Source organism: Phascolarctos cinereus, unplaced genomic scaffold, assembly GCF_003287225.1.
Source record: "Phascolarctos cinereus isolate Bilbo 61053 unplaced genomic scaffold, phaCin_HiC Scaffold_4;HRSCAF=312, whole genome shotgun sequence".
NCBI classification, from domain to species: Eukaryota; Metazoa; Chordata; class Mammalia; order Diprotodontia; family Phascolarctidae; genus Phascolarctos; species Phascolarctos cinereus.
This window is the reverse complement of record NW_027555847.1, coordinates 168321970-168327897: the sequence shown is the minus strand read 5'-3', so window position 1 is coordinate 168327897 and position 5928 is coordinate 168321970. Positions and strand designations below refer to the sequence as shown.

Below are 5928 nucleotides of genomic sequence, written 5' to 3'. Positions count from 1 at the left end.
AGGGCAGGATAGATTTCTGTAAAGGGTTCTATTCCTAGCCTCACCTCTTACCTACTAGTTATATGACCTTGGGCAGGTCACTTCACTTCTCTGAGAGTCAGTTTCCTAAACTGTAAAGCACTTCCACTTATTAGTTGTGTGACCCAACAAACTATTCAACTTCAGACCTTCAGTTTCTTCATTTTAAAATGGGGAGAGTAGGCTAGATGACCTCTCTTCACGAATTTGGGTATTATCCTTGCTCAGGGGCCGTGCTAATCTTCTCTGTATTGTCACAATTTTAGTACATGTGCTGCTGGAGGGAGCACTAGATGACCTCTCTAAATAGAAGATTCTATGATTCTCCCTCCGTCCCAGGGTTGTTATATGAAATGGGGTAATTAATGTGGCAGGGCTTTGAGAAGTATTCAATAATCTATATACATTTGTAAACTATTGTAATCACCCACAAATGAATGGAGCTACAAAATGTCTTAGAATAGATTATTGAGAGTCATTGCCATTTCTAGGTAATCCAGCATGAATTAAAATATGGTCCCCTGTGCTGCCCTGCACGGTGTTGCTATCCTGACCTTCCTTGTCTCCTCTGCCAAAATATGGCCCCCTGAGGTCCTCTGCCAAGTCATAGTGATAATGCTTATTAGTATCTCAGCTCAAATGCAGTTTATAACTTCAAGGCTAAAGGAAGAAGGTCTCAAAAAGCTGCTGAACCTCTTGTCACTTAAACAATAGCTAACAAAGGTGTGAGAAAGCCAAAGAAATGTTATCCCAGATTTTTGGGGAGACAAGCTACCTAGCAATAGGGCTCTCTCTCTCACTCTCTGTCTCTGTCTCTGTCTCTCTCTCTCTCTCTCTGTCTCTCTCTGTCTCTCTCTCTCTCTCTCTGTCTCTCTCTCTCTCTCTCTCTCTCTCTCTCTCTCCTTTTTATTATACACAAACACATACATACATATACACATTGTCAATTAATGTCCAGAGAAACTCTTTTGCAAGGATAAAGCAGGAGAAGAAATTTCTGATATGCTCCGAAGTTAATGAAATGGAAAATCAGCACAACTGTGGAAAAACAGGATTTGAATGGACTATAAAACTCCTGGATGGCTCTATATTTACTTCAGTCAGATTTGTAGGAATCTTTGGACCGCTAAGATAATTTAAAATGTCTGGCCTTAAGACTTTTTAAAAAGGATATTTAGGACATATGTAGTTTTCCTTGAATTGCTTTTAATTTCTTTTATATGAGGTAATGTGGTATAGTGCATAAAGTACTAGACAAGGAGTCAAGAAGACCTGAGTTAGAATCCTACCTCACACACATCTTTACAATGTGACGCTGGTCCAGTTATTTAACACTGTTCAGGCTCTGTTAACTTACCTATAAAATGTAGGTAATAAGATATTCTATGTTGGAGGCGGCAGACATGCTGCCCACTGGCTGTGTGTAGTCCATAACACTCCAAAGGCTGGAAGTAGATTAAGATGCATTTGGGAAATATTTAACAAAATAAATAAAAATATAATAGAATATTTTAATACGTGGTTTTCTAAGTCAATACGCAGTCCGCAGGGATCCTTATATATAGTTTAGTAGCTCTGTTTCTATTTGAGTTTGTTACCAGTGACCTATATCCTAGTGCTGTTGGGAGGCTCAACTGCAGACACTGTGCTAGGCATTGGGAATACAAAGACAAAAATGAAAGTATTACTGCCTTCAGAGAGCTTTCAATTTATCAAATGAGATTTTATATAAATATATATAATATATATACATATATATATATATATATATACACAAATATATGTATGTATGTATCTGTATATATGTATGTGTGTATGTGTGTGGGTATGTCGAGCCATTTCTAAATTTCCAAGCATTATGTAATTGTTCGCTATTATTTGTGGATAGAATGTTGGACTTCAGGTCAAGAGGATCTAGGTACAAAACCTGCCCTAGATGATAGCTTGCTGTGTGATCCTTGGTAAGTCATTTACCTTTTTGAGACTCAGTTTTGTGAGCTGTAAAATGGAGATAATAATCACATAGCTCAAGAGCTGGCAGAGACCTCAGAGATTACCTAAATCATCTTGTTTTTACAGATAATAAAATTCAGGCTCCAGGAAGTTAAAAGTCTTCTCCAAGTTTACACAGATAGTAAGAGTCAGAGGTAGAATTTGATCTCAAGTCCCTTGAAGTCAGAGTCAGTATTCTTTCTACTGACTTTTCACAGCCTCCTACTCTTGGAGTACTTGCAAAACTCAAATGTAAAGGGCAGCTAGGTGGTACAATGGCTACATCACTGGACCTGGAGTCAGGAAGACCAGATTTTAACACTAGCTGTATGACCTCAGGTAATTCACTTAATCTCCGCCTGTCTCAGTTTCTTCAGTTGTAAACTTGGGATAATAATAATACCTAACTCCCAGAGCTGTTGTGAAAATCAAATGAGCTAATATTTGTAAAGCACAGCACAGTCATTGGCACATAATAGATGCTTATTCACTCACCCTGCCAAAGTGCTTCATAAACCTTAAAAGTCTATCTAGATCTTAGCCATTGTTATTAGGCCTAGGATAGGAACACCTCTAAGAACCCTTCTAAATCTAGAATTCTTTGTCCTTATGAGATAAAAAGATATAGATAGACCTATCTACATATATAATTATACATTACTTATATATTTATAAATAATTTTAATATGTTTACACATATGTGTGTATGTGTGTATACACACATATGTGATGCTGATATTCTTCTCATGGCATTGTTTGAGAACCATGGAAGGCTGTGGTCTCTGAAGACCTGAAGTTGAGGTTCACCCAAATGGAAGTGGAAAAGCCCACAGTAGTCAAGAGCAGGACCTGTGCAGGACCTGGCCAAATGTATGACATCAAATGAATGTATGACTGGGGGGAAAAAAAATGGGCTGCTCCCATAGCAAAAATATGGATAATCAATAAATAGCCATTGTGCTCTGATGGCATCCACACATTGTCAAGAAATTTAGTGGACAAATGCCACTATGTTTAGTGGGTTTCTTTGGATGACCTATGTGGCACTTGGATAATAATTACACATAATACATAGCCCTGAATGTTTAGTGATTTGCATCACTAGAGAGTACACTGGTATCATGAAAATCACAGCCCTATCAGAGTGTTGAAGTACCAAAAAAGCTCTTTCTTTGGCCCTGTGCAATATGCCAACTTCCATTACAAAAAGAACTTGATTTTTGCACGAATGCCAACCTTGGTAAGCCAAAGTCATAAAGAATAAGCGTATATTTAGGTTTTTCAGAGGTGATAATGAGAAACTGTTAATGATCATTTAAAACAATTAGACTTGGAACTTGTACAATTAGTGCTACTGTTGAATCTTGATAACACTAGAAAGATAAATTAAGCTCAGCAAGAGAAAAGCTGCCAAGATACATCCTGTAATGGAACTAAATTTCAAAACAATTTTTTTAAGATTCATGAATTAAAACTGGTTGAATTATGGAACAATGATCACCCTCTATTTTGTTTCTCACAATATTCAGATATGAAAGGCAAACATTCTGAGAAAAAAAAAGTAAGCATACAGTCCAATTAGGAGTTTGAAAAGGAATATGAGATGGGACATCTTTTTTTTTTTAGAGTAGAAGAAATGGAAATAACTGAAAATAAATATGAATCTTTTTATGAGTATACAAATCATTTTGGGCATCACAAAATAATCTGTAATCTAGGGATTCTTGGACATGTCTAAAATGAAGAGATATTCTCAGCAAGAGACTGCTAATTCAGCATCTGAATCTACTGTGAACTGTTCACAGAGATGGTCTAATTATCTTCCCCTTGCCTCTTAAGCAGAATTTCTTAATTGGGGATCTATGAATAGAATTCAGAGGGTCTATGACCTGAATGATGAAAAATTGCATTTTATTTCAATGTAATTGGTTTCGTTTGCAATTTTGTTTGTTTTATTTTATTCATTTAAAGTCAGTATGCTGAGAAGGAGGTGATAGGCTTCACCAGACTGCCAAAGGGGTCCCTGACACACAGAAAAATGTCAAAATGTAAAGGGATCCTTGACTTGTGAGCAAAGGCATAAGTACAAAGTCACCTTTGAATGAATCTGGCAACATGATGCAGAGGGAAGAATACTGATTTAGGCATCAGAAGACTTGTGTTTAAGTCTTAGTTTTACCACTTACTGTTGGATTACTTATTTTGAACCTTGGACTTCTCACCTGTGAGATCATCCTTATACTACCAATGTCACAAAGTTGTTTCAGTGATTAAATTAAATAGTGTATGGAATATGCATTCTGGCCATTAGGTGCTATAGAAATGTCCTTGGAAAAGCTATTTATGCTTGGTGCCTCAGTTTCCTCCTCCTCACTCTCTTCTTCAACCTCCTCCAATCTGGCTTCTGACTTAATTATTCAATTGAAACTGTTCTCTTCAAAGTTACCAGTGATCTCCTAATCATGAAAGCAAATGACCTTTTATCAATCCTCATTGACCTTGACTTCTCTGCTGCACTTAGCACTGTTTACCACCCTCTCCTACTAGATACTTTCTTTTTTCCTCAGTTTTTAGGACACTGTCTTCTGCTTCTATTCCTACCTATGTAATTGTTCCTTCTCATTCTCCTGCAATGATTCATCATAACTGTATATGTCCCTCAAGAATTTTCCCTGGGACTTCTCTTTTCTCTCTCCACTCTCTTTCTTGGTACCTTCATCAACTTCCTTGCATTCACTTATTATTTTTATATCGATGACTCCAAGATCTGTATATCCATTTCTAGTTACTCCTTGAGCATCTAGTATTTATTATCCATCTGAAAAGGAATGTTCTAGAAGCATGTCAAATTAAATATATCCAAAGCACAGCTTATTATCTTCTCCCTAAATCTCATTCTACTTCCAAACTTCCCTATCACTATCAAAGATTCCATCATTCCATGAGTCACCCAAGTTGGAAATGCCATTTTCCTCCTCTGACCCCACATATCCAAGCAGCTGCCAGATATTGTTATTCCTATTTCCATAATGTCACGTGCATTCAATTCTTCTTTCCATTCATATAGCCATCATCCTAGTTCAGGACCACATGACTTCTTGCCTGTACTACAACAATAGCTTCTCATTTTGTCTTCTTGTCCATTCCCCCCCCCCCACTCTACTTCAACCTCCATTTAGCTGCCAAGGTGATTTTTCTAAATTATGGGTCTGACCATGCCACCTACCTTTCCCCCCCTCCCCCATTGAACACTAGTGGTTCCCTATTATCTTCAGGATCAAAACTCTTTGTAATCTGACACCAGATTATCTTTCAAGCTTTATTACATATTACTCCGATCCATGGACTCTATGTGCTAGCTAGTTGGCAATGCATGACATGCTATTTCTTATTTCTTTGTCTTTTTCTTGGCCATCCACTACTCCTAAAATGTACTCCCTCATTACCTCTGTCTATTAGAAGCCTTGATTTCCTTGAAGACTTAGCTCAAATGCCACTTGCTTAATTAAACTCTTACCTGTCCTCCTAGTGTAGAAACAATCAAAACTACTATTTATATCACATATACCCTTCATATACTTATATGTATATATACTGTCTCTCTCATTAGAATGTAAACTCTTGGAGGACAGGAACTGCTTCACTTTTGGATTAATATCCCCCATAATTAGCAAAGTGCCTGGTGCATAGTAAATGTGTAATACAAGTTTGCTGTTTGATTTTCTGGTGTGTGTGTATGTGTGTGTGTGTGTGTGGTTTGTTTCTGTCTTGACCTGTAATTGCATCAGTGTGGGAAACTCCAAACATGAAAGCTCTTTTCATTTTCATAGACCAGAAACTTGTCTATAACTTAGAGTATCAGTGGTCTCCAGAGACAAAATGTATTGCTCATGGTCATACATCTAGTATGTGTCAGAG

At 37.2% G+C, this 5928-nt stretch overlaps 1 non-coding gene across 1 annotated transcript; it reads right to left on the bottom strand.

Annotated features, from left to right (window-relative positions):
* Window positions 1–201: 201 nt before the first annotated feature.
* LOC144457253 (U6 spliceosomal RNA) lies at window positions 202–308 on the bottom strand. Its single transcript, XR_013486578.1, has one exon. It is a non-coding gene; the product is annotated as a U6 spliceosomal RNA (small nuclear RNA).
* Between the last annotated feature and the right edge of the window lie 5620 nt (window positions 309–5928).